Source organism: Felis catus, chromosome B1 (assembly GCF_018350175.1).
Source record: "Felis catus isolate Fca126 chromosome B1, F.catus_Fca126_mat1.0, whole genome shotgun sequence".
Taxonomy (NCBI): Eukaryota; Metazoa; Chordata; class Mammalia; order Carnivora; family Felidae; genus Felis; species Felis catus.
Genome location: NC_058371.1, coordinates 144,988,346 through 144,999,699, shown reverse-complemented (window position 1 = coordinate 144,999,699; position 11,354 = coordinate 144,988,346). Strand labels below are relative to the sequence as shown.

The following is an 11,354-nucleotide window of genomic DNA, read 5'->3' as shown; positions in this document are numbered from 1 at the left end:
ATGGACTGGTGTGGGTCATTGATAGCTGTATTTTTAAAAGTTCTCCAGATGTTTCCTATATGCAGCCAGTGTTGAGAACCTCTGATTCATCTCTCCTTGAACATCTTCAGGACACATTTTCCTCAACCTCATTCATGAAAGACTATGGATGATTCAAGTATAGTGCTACAGATACAAGACAGAAAAGTCCTGACTTTGAGACATTTGCCAGCCAGTTGGTGGGAGGGAGTGTATCTTGTCAATACAGTGCAATAAATAATTGGGTGACGTGTGTACTGGGGATCCATGGGAGTCCAGGAAGCTGTCACCTAGCCTGGCCTGAATGAGTCAAGGAGGACTTTCTAGAGAGTTGCTAGCTGAGATTATTCTTGAAGGATGAGTGGGAGTTATGTGGCGGTCACTATAGGCACAACCCAGCTTACCAGGTCATGAAACAATATGACCTGAAAGAGAAAATACATAAAATAGTTCAGTATTACTGAAACCGAAAGTGTGAGGTCAACAGAGGCTATAAAGGAAGCAGTGAGGGCAGGGTCACCTAGGACCTGTAAGTATACTGCAGGCCAGAGGAATCATTCAAGCCAGTTGGTCAAGGGTAGAAACTTGATCAGATTTGCATTCCAATTAGGTTATCAGGCAACCAGGTGGGGGAGGGACTTGAACCAAAGCCAAAGGTCAAGAGACTGGCTTAGAAGCAGTTGAATGAACACCTGAAGCTGAGAAGGTAAATTGGGGAAAGAAAGAAACAACATGTATTTGAAGATTTGTTAATAGATTAAAAATGATTTATTATAAAAAGACTATGGAGGGAGGGGCACCTGGGTGGCTCAGTGGGTTGAGCCTCTGACTCTTAACCTGTCTCCCTTTCCCCCTCTCCCCATCTCCCTCACTTGTGCTCTCTCTCTCAAAACAAAAATAAGAAATAAGAAGATAAAATGACTGTGGGTAATGAGATAGGGAAGGGAAGAAATCTATGATGGCCTTCAAGTTCTTGGCTTTGGTGGCTAGGCAGATGGTAGGGAATATCTTGAACTAGTTTATTAAATATTCTAGATGGGAAGCATGGCTTTTTATTTATTCTTGACTGAAGAATGGCTCTTCTTTATTTTGTAAAGACTATCCTTTCTAATTTGTAATGGATTTATGGGGAAATAAGGACCAGCCCAGCCAATTAGTCAACTGAATCAACCCTAGGCCTTGCTTCACATCTGAGATTGAACCTGTGAATGGGAAAAGTCTGCATGTGTGATAATGCGTTCAGTTTTGTATCTGTTGGGTTAGAGATTCCAAGAGATAATCTACTAAGCAGCTAGCTCTACAAATCTGAAGTTCAGTGAGTGGAAGAATTACATATTGGGAGTGGTCAAGTATATATATGATAACTGAAGCCACGAAAGTGCCCAAGATTACCAAAGGAGGTTATAATGAGTCCAAAGAAAATATATTTGTATGAACAAGTCTCCCCAGCTGTGACCACACACTTGTAGGGAAAAGCCAGGCAACTATAGCCATTGTGAAGGTTCTAGGCATTTGCCTGCTATCCCATGTACTTTTCTAGCCCTTAAAACAAAAAGTTTATTAAACCATTGCAGTGGAGTAGAAAGAAAAAAAAACTTACTTTCATAACAGAAATAATAATCTTAAATTTATTGAGTACATAGTTATCCCACAGATCATTCTGAGTGCTTTACACATAGTCACTCATCGAATCCTCATAATTTCTTTCAAAAAGTAAATACATTTTATAGATAAGTTATGCTAGGCTCAGGGGCACCTGGCTGGCTCAGTCAATGACGCATGCAACTCTTGATTTCAGGGCTGTGAGTTCGAGACCTGTGTTGGGCTTAGAGATTACTTAAAATAAAATCTTTAAAAAAATTATAAAAGGGGCACCTGGGTGATTCAGTCAGTCAACCATCCAACATTGGCTCAGATCATGATCTCACAGTTAATGAGTTGTATCCCCACATTGGACTCTGTGCTGACAACTCAGAGCCTGGAACCTGCTTCAGATTCTGTGTCTCCCTCTCTCTCTCTGTTCTTCCCCTGCTCATGCTCTGTCTCTTTTTCTCAAAAATAAATGTTAAAAAAAACAAAAACAAAAACAAAAACAAAACTCAGGGGCACCTGAGTGGCTCAGTAGGTTAAGCCATCCAACTTCAGCTCAGGTCATGATCTCATGGTTTGTGGGTTTGAGCCCTGCATTGGGCTCTGTACTGACAGCTCTGAGCCTGGAGCCTGCTTCTGATTCTGTGTTTCCTTCTCTCTCTGCCCCTCCCCTGCTCGTGCTCTCGCTCACTTTCTCTGAAAAATAAATAAAAGCATTTTTAAAAAAAGGCTCAGAGAGATTAAGTAATTTGTCTATGGTCACACAGCTAGTTAATGATAGAGTCACGTGTTCTGGCTTCAGAGCTGACCCATTTAAACTCCCTTCCTCTACTACTTCTCCTATAGTAAAGTTTAGTTTAGGTCTAAACTGCATACTAATTTAGTGTGGTTTTAACTACCATTTGTAAGAAATCTGGTTTATTTCTTGAAGACTCAGATGACACTTTTTTTTTTAATTTTTTTTCAACGTTTTTTATTTATTTTTGGGACAGAGAGAGACAGAGCATGAACGGGGGAGGGGCAGAGAGAGAGGGAGACACAGAATCGGAAACAGGCTCCAGGCTCTGAGCCATCAGCCCAGAGCCTGACGCGGGGCTCGAACTCATGGACCGCGAGATAGTGACCTGGCTGAAGTCGGACGCTTAACCGACTGCGCCACCCAGGCGCCCCTCAGATGACACTTTTATCTGTGCTGCCTTCACAAAACTTTCCAGGCTATACCCTCCCTTGCACCATGCACCACAGAGTTAGCCTACCCATGGGAGAAGAAAGCTGGAATATTTATATGTAAATTGTATTTATAAATTTCAAAATAATTGGCTAAGAGTTGTTTCTGGGGTGGGGAAGATTAATTCCCTGGAACTTCTGGCCAGCCTCGTGTGTAGGCAAAATGAACTCCAGTGGTCAAAGGAAGGCCTCAGGTAGTGAGATACAGGTGGGCTGTAGGTAGGACTGATATACGGAAAAACAGAAATGACTCAGGGTTTATAGAGGGGACACAGTACTCATCTGCTAAAACGTCTGGTTTCTTGCTGGGACACCTGGGTGGCTCAGTCTGTTAAGTGTCTGACTTTAGCTCAGGTCATGATCTCACTGTTGATGGGTTCAAGCCCTGTATCAGGCTCTGGTCTGACAGCTCAGAGCCTGGAGCCTGCTTTGGATTCTGTGCCTCCCTCTCTTTCTGCCCCTCGCCCTGTTCGTGCCTCCCCACCCCCTCTCTCTCAAAAATAAGTAAAAACATTTAAAAATGTTAAAAAATAAGATAAAATGGCTGATTTATTGTGGAACAATTTAGTTCTTATTTCTTGGCTACTTTGTCATTCATTCAATAAACAATTCCAAATAATTATTAAACTAAATTATGTACCAGGCAGGTATAGATGACTAAAAAGCAACATCTCATAAGTACTAAGGAAAAGCATTTGCAGAGTTAACCACAAAAGGGGAATGGCAAAGTAAAAGATTTAGATGGTGCCAAACTAGATAATAATTCTATTAGTAATTAATAATTCACTTTGTTTGATAGATTTGACCCTTATGTCTTATAACTAAAGCAATGATACTGGTTTTCCTCCATGGCTTAGAAATCGATATAATTACTCAATAATACCTGATGCAAATACACTCACATTAATTTCTAATCCTTCAAATTACACATATATATTATGTGTAATCATTAGTAAATATTTATTGAACATCTACTGTAAGCATAGTGATGCTTTAGACAGTACAGCCCAAACTTCTTTCGGATTTCTCTGCGGAGAGCAATTATGTCAGAAATTTCTCTGGGTGTGTATGTGTATACATGCTGGTGATGAGGTCATTGGCAGCTTGGGTCATGGAGTCATAATGCAACGCAATTAGAAAACTTTAAAATGAGGGGCTCCTAGGTGGCTCAGTCAGTTATGCATCTTGATCCCAGTTCATGATCTCACCGTTCAGAGTTCGAACCCCATGTTGGGCTCTGTGCTGACAGCTCAGAGCCTGGAGACTGTTTCAGATTCTGTGTTTCCCTCTCTCTCTGCCCCTCCCCTGCTTGCCCTCCATCTGTCTCTCTTTCAAAAAGAAATAAACTTTAAAAACAAAATTAAAAATGAACTTTAAAAGGACAGAAAAAAAAAACTACTCTATGTCCAGACTCTAACATAATAGAAAATCTCTTGAGTTAGTTTAAGAAAAATTATAAAATACTTAGAACTGAATTAAAATGTTGCATCAAAATTTGTGAGGCACAGCTAAAATAGTACTGAGTAGACAATTTGTATATTTAAATATATTTATCAGAAAAAAAGAAGAGCTTAAAAGGAAAACAACTTAATCTAAACATTTAACTCAAAATTTTGAAAAAGACCAATAGAATAAACCCAAGGAAGATAAGAAGGAGATATTTAAAATAAGGGCAGAAATAAATGACAAAGATCATTGGAAAACAAAACCAAAAGGCTATTATTTGGAAATACTAATAAGATAGGCTTCTGTTAAAATTGATCAAAATAAAAAGAAGACATAAAAATAAGCATAGAAATAAAAATTCAAAAGTATATTCAAAAAATTGCATCATGAAAGTAGAGTTTGGGTCAGGAATGCAGGGATGGTTCAACACCAGAAAATCTATTATTGTTGTATATATAAAAAAAAAGGCAGTTTATAAAAGACAGTTAAAAAGCATTAAAAATTTTTTTTCTTTTATTTTAATTCCCATATAGTTAAAACATTTTTTTAAAATTAAAGGCAGAGAAAGCTTTTAAATGCAAAATTTACTTATAATTTAAAATAATTTTGGAACTAGGAATAGAATGCTTCCTGAGCTTAGTAAAAGCTATACATACTCGAACTTACAACAGATTTTATACTTAGTCACATATCTATAGATCTGAGACAAGGATGCACATTATCACTACCACTAACCACTGCTTCACATAGTACAATAATTCTGATCCAATTTGTAAGAAAAGAAGCAGAAGAAATGTAAGAATTTATGGGAGCGAAATAAATCTTTTCTTGTTGCAAATAATATGGTAGTCTACCTAGAGTAACCAATAGAATTAATATGCCAGTTATTACAATCTATAAGATAATTTCATGATATTGACAGACATAATGTAAAATTCCAAAATGAAGAGTATTCTTCTTCAACGACAAATTAGCTCAATATCAAAAAAAATAAAATAAAATAGCATTCACAATTGCTAGCAAACTATAAGATATCTATGTATTAACAATAAATACATGGTATTTCATTTAAGAAATAATTAGGTATCTGTTAAAAGAAAACAAAAAAAAAATCTGTCATGGAGAGAATCTCTTCTTTTAGACTTCGGAATGTAAACAGGTTAATTTTCTTCCCAAATACTCTTTAAATTCAGTGAAGTCTTAATTAAAATTCCAGCTGGGTATTTTGAGGAACTTCCTACATCATATTCTAAAATTTCCTTGGGAAAATTTCATGAAAATCTGCAAGTTTGAACAAATAGAGCAAAAACAAAGACTTGTTTATAAAGACATATACAAAGTAAAGTAGTAAAACAGTGAGGTTCTGGCATAAGCATGGACATGAGTATGAACAAATAGACCAGCGAGTTCAGAGATGACTAATTATGTGATAAAAACAGCACTATAACTTAGTAAGAAAAAAATGGACTGCTTAACAAATGTTGTAGAGAAAAGGGGTCCTCGAATGTGGAGAAAATTAAAATCAGATTACCTTACATCACAGTCAAAGGCAGATCCCACCAAAGATTAAATATCTAAACGTGAAATGCAACACTATCAAGTTAACACAAAATAATGCAGGAAAATACACTTGTGAATTGAAGTCGGGGAAGGATTAAAGCAAAATCCTACAATTTAAAGACATGACAAGAAAAACTGTTTTTTGATTGTGTCAAACTTCAGAAGTTCTGTTAAAAGAAGAATGTCATAGACAAATTCGACCGCTGACAGAATTGTAGAAGAAATGTACAATGTCTGAAACCAAAAAGGGATTATAATACACAAGTAATGACTAAAAATTAACAAGAAATTACAAGACCTTCAACGTAATGGGGGGAAAGGATATGAGCAAGGAATTCCCAGAATGTGAAACCTAAGTGACTAATAAGTATGGGATCTGGACTAGTGCTAGCCCATACGTTGCTTTGGTGAAAATTATCAAATGTCAGCCCTTTCTGAGGACAGCTCTAGTTCCCTACCAGGGCACGCAGAGCATGGCTTGGATCTCAGCTTCCACTCACATTCTAGCTTGGGCACTCTTCTGTACATAGTGTCCATTCAAACATCATGGCCCTGCTTATAAAAGGATGCTCAAACTTATTAGAAATGACAGAAAAACACATCCAAACAATCAGATATCACTTTGTACCCGTCAGATTTGCAAAAATAGAGAGTTAATGTTGGCAGAAGCTTGCAGGCGGAGATAACCTTAGACATTACTGACTGGAGGTTGGCCTGGAACTGTAATTATGGTGGTGCTTGATCAAGTTCAAGGTAAATACACCCCATTACCCAGGGTGACCATATCAGAGACACGGAGGCCCACAGAGGGACCTGCATGAGGATGTTCATTGTGGTGTTGTTTACGATGTGGAGAATTAGAGGCGATCTAAGTGTCCATTACCGGATTCCACAAAAGTCAAATGGGGTGAGAACAAACTCGAAAACATGGTTCAACCATTAGAAACAAAGTAGGCGTACTCATAGTAATTTGAGTAGATTTAAAAAACATCTTTTTGATGTTTATTTATTTTTGAGAGAGAGACAGTGACAGAGAGAGACAGAGTGTGAGCGGGGGAGGGGAAGAGAGAGAAGGAGACACAGAATCTGAAGCAGGCTCCAGGCTCCGAGCTGTCAGCACAGAGCCCGAACTCGTGAACCGCAAGATCATGACCTGAAGTCCAACACTCAACTGACTGAGCCACCTGGGCACCCCTCAAATGTATTTTTTTTAGATGTTAAAATTTTTAAAAATGGTGCCGAAGCAGGTTAAGACATTAAACCGAGACAACACCTATTTCCTTATGTTAATTAACACACATTTTACAAAGGTCACAAATTGCTTCAATTAAGTAACACTTACTTTAATTAAATATAAGAAGGTCACATAAAATACAAGGGTGAGGGAAGGGTGCTGGGAGCAGAGAGATGGCAGGGAAGGTATTGAGAATTAACTGAATCAAACAACGGGAAGTCTGAGAAAAGTGTTGAATTTAAACCTCTGCACCTGAGGTCAAAAAAACAAAAACAAAACCACGACAAGGAATAGAAAAAAAAAAATGTGCATAAAATGATGAGAAATAAATGAAGGTAATAAATATGAGGTTTACATTATAACTTAGGGATGTGGGGGAGGGTGTTGTAGACCAAATGGGAGGCCTCACTGAGGACATGTCATTTAGTCATTTAGAAGAGCAGTGAAAAGTGGGACACCTGGTAAATAAGACAAGAATTAATGTGGGAAGGTGGGGTGCTGTGATGGAAAAAAGTGAGGGTGGTAATTCTGGGCCAGATCCTTCTGGGGGGCATTGGAGTTTAGATTCTTGTGTGAATCTATGAATCAGGGAGAGCTATGGATTGACTTAAAAGCGGAAAGTCTCACGTTTTGATTAACATACCATATTGCTATGTGGAGAATGGAACAGAGAAGAACAGGGAAGAAGCAGAGAGATCAACATGAGCCAACACTTTCACTGGGCCGAAGGCCAGAGATAAAAAGGGAACTTGAACTAGGGCGGTGGTCGTGACAGTGGAGAGAAGTAAGAAACTGTTGGAAGAACGCGAAAGACAGCCCGCAGGACAGAGAATTTGGGGAAAATAGTAACTCCAGTTAAGTGCCTAAATCTTATCAGTAAAAAGAATAGAATCATGGGTTTCTCCTGCTATCCAGAAATAGAGCGTTACCATAAAAACTTTCCTAACCCCACATGGCGTAAACTGAAGAAGCAAGTAACATTCATTTATATGGGAAAAAAAAATTTTGTGACTAAGACAGTTGAATGTGCGGTTTTCATATTTCACAATACAAATACAAGTTGCTTTTTTTTTTTTTTTTTTCTGTCCCACTCCTTCCTTGCCAAAACTATTCTCTCTTTGATAGGAAGGGGGAGCAAGACTTCCCTGTCAGGGTGTTAGAAAACAGAGTCACAGCACCATGATCTCCTGGTGAAGTAAAATGGATTAAAGATGTTCCTTGGGGCGCCTGGGTGGCGCAGTCGGTTAAGCGCCCGACTTCAGCCAGGTCACGATCTCGCGGTCCGTGAGTTCGAGCCCCGCATCAGGCTCTGGGCTGATGGCTCAGAGCCTGGAGCCTGTTTCTGATTCTGTGTCTCCCTCTCTCTCTGCCCCTCCCCCGTTCATGCTCTGTCTCTCTCTGTCTCAAAAATAAATAAAAGTCGAAAAAAAAATTAAAAAAAAAAAAAAGATGTTCCTGTCTCTCCTTATGTGTCTTGAGTCATTCCCTGCAGAGTGGGCAGCATCCCGGGACCGGCGGGAGGTCTCATCACTGGGATACCAGGAGTCATTGGCACATGGCCTCCCATAGGTGCCCCTCATTCCAGAAGCAGGGCCCCCTGGCATCATCACAGGAGAAGGAGGGCCCATCACTGGCATCACGGAAGGGCTCCCCATGGGAGGTGCTGGTATCATACCAGGGTGAGGAGGACAGGGACACTGGGGGTGGTGGGCTCATTGCCCCTGCAGGAGGAAGAAGAGAGAAGGGAGTAGAAGGGATCTTTCCTTTTTGAAATGCTGTGGTTGTTTGGTCAGGTCAGACTCTGAGCCTACTCTTCCGTCTTGTTTCTGGTAGTCGTTCACATTCTCTTTGTGTTTTCTACCACTTTGTGCGGTGTGCCTTTCTCACAGATGGAGAGACGTGGGTGAAGTATGTGATGCAGGGTCACAATAAAACTTAGGCCTGTTGCTCTGCAGGCTGCTGGCCACTCCATCCCATGCCTCCAGGAAATGGTGCACCAAATGGAAAAATGTGTGTTTCCCAGACCCCCAAAATCACCTCTCTTAAGCTTCTCTAATACCTTAGGACACATCTAACAGATGCACAAAATAAATCAAGATAAGCCCAGATGTTCACAGACACAGTTCAAAACTATGGCGGCTGGATGCTGAGATGCTGAGTGTAGTTGGGGGAAGGAGCTTAGTGGGGCCGCTCTCACTGCCCAGGATGTGCTCTGCCTCTACAATGTGGCTCATTACAAAACAAATGATGACTGCTACTTTTCCTTTTTGCCTTTATCTCTAACAGGGAAAATCCTTCCCAGCTTTCTCTCAGTGTGAACAGGTAGGTCTTTCTAATAGCAAAGTGGTATAAATCAAACTTTTGGAAAGCAGGGGATACCCATACTCAGTTATTAGAGAGAAAATGCAGTATCTCTATTGTTCCAACCCTTAAGGGTTGACTTTGCTGAACGCAAGTAAGGAATACCTGAAAACTGTCCAACAATAGACGTTGCTGCCGCTGAATTTCTGGATCTCAGTCTAGGAAATCATTTAAGCTAAAACTGTGTCTGAATCTGTGGCGGTAGAGAATAGGGAACAGTAGTGAAATCTGGGTAGTGTGCAGAAGTTGGACTAAGTGACCATTATGGTCTCTTTCAATGTTAAGTGGCATTCATTCTATGAGAAAAGCAGAAATCTAGATAGGAGGAGACAGTGATTGAAACCCCAAACCTCTAGCCATTCTAGTTTGCTGATTTTTTTTTCTTTTCTTTCTTTTTTTTTTTTTTTTTTTTTTTCTGTGGGTCTAACTATAGGATCCTCTGGGATCACAAAATCCTTTGAACATAAATGAAACTGTTCCCCACTCATTTATATTTGGTTTGTGGTTTCCAACTACAGGGGCCCCACAGATTCCTGGAAGCCCATTCATTAACCACCGAAGAGGAAGAGTCTGTGGGCCAGGATTAAGAAACTCTGGATTAACAGGTCCTATGTGCCTTGATTTTTCTTTTTCTTTTTCTTTTTCTTTTTCTTTTTAAACCCTTCAAGGTACTCAAAGCTTGTTTAGTAGTCTCAAAGGCTAAACCCCAGTTCTATTTGTATGCAAATAACAACTCCCTTCATCCTATCCCTAGCCCTCCTGCAAAATTACAAGAATATTTGATGGAACACAAGACACAGGTTTCTCTGTGCATGGGAAGAAGGTGGTTGGAGGAAATTTCTGAGACTGGAATGGCGGTTGGAAAAAATAAACGAGTTTAGCAGTTTCAAGTACCAAGAAGGTGATGAAGTGGAGGAGGAAATAAGTGCAGAAAGATTGGCAGGATAAGCATGGTGCTGGGCTCCGGAGGCATGAAGAAATCTTTCCTTGTAGTACCGAAAACGTGCAAAGCACCTTTCAGGGATGGACAAACAATTAATTCAAAGATCGGGAGTGCCGACTTGAATCCTGCTTCGGCTTAAACAAAGACCTTTTTAAAAAAATTTTTTTTAATGTTTTTATTTATTTTTGAGACAGAGAGAGACAGAGCATGAGCAGGGGAGGGGCAGAGAGAGAGGGAGACAGAATCCAAAACAGTCTCCAGGCTCTGAGCTGTTAGTGCAGAGCCTGACGCAGGCCTCGAACTCACAGACTGTGAGATCATGACCTGAGCTGAAGTCGGCCGCCTAACCGACCAAGCCACCCACACGCCCCCTGAACAAAGGCCTTTTGAGGTTCTGTAGAAATCAGTGAGTTCTTCCCACACCTTGCTTCTCTTTCCCCACTCATTTGGTGTATATTCTTTCCGGGTAAGGAGAATACCTAAAGTCTTAAGATTCTCATTCTGTAGGCTGAAGATTGGGTGGAAGTTATGCTTTGCTGTTAAGAAAATAACTGGACATATATGCTCAGAATGAACCTAAGAGTCATCATGTTGCATATACAAATATGGTATTTCTTGGAAAGCGCTTTATATTATAGGAGTTTAGCTTTCATATATAAACATGAACAGAGAGGTACATCCATACACATCCCAATTAGAGGTAACACATACTTATTTCATCACAGAAATATTAACAAGGGTGCAATAGAACAAATCACTCTATGACGCTTAAGGTACCTCTGTGATCCTTACCCACAAAGGAGGAGGAGACATGAGCAAGGGCCTTTATTCTAGGACACTGATTCCTAATCCTCTACCATACCCTCTGGTAAACATAGAGGTCTTACTACTGCCAGCCCTTGGCTAGTAACTATTTAATCGATTGAATGATTCTAGGATCCCAAGAATGACCTGAAATCAGTGGCCCATTAATTT

The 11,354-nt window shown here is 39.9% G+C and overlaps 1 pseudogene; it reads right to left on the bottom strand.

Moving 5' to 3' along the window:
- Window positions 1-8,540: 8,540 nt before the first annotated feature.
- The window catches only part of LOC109499366, an 87,685-nt pseudogene continuing 84,871 nt past the window's right edge, over window positions 8,541-11,354 (bottom strand).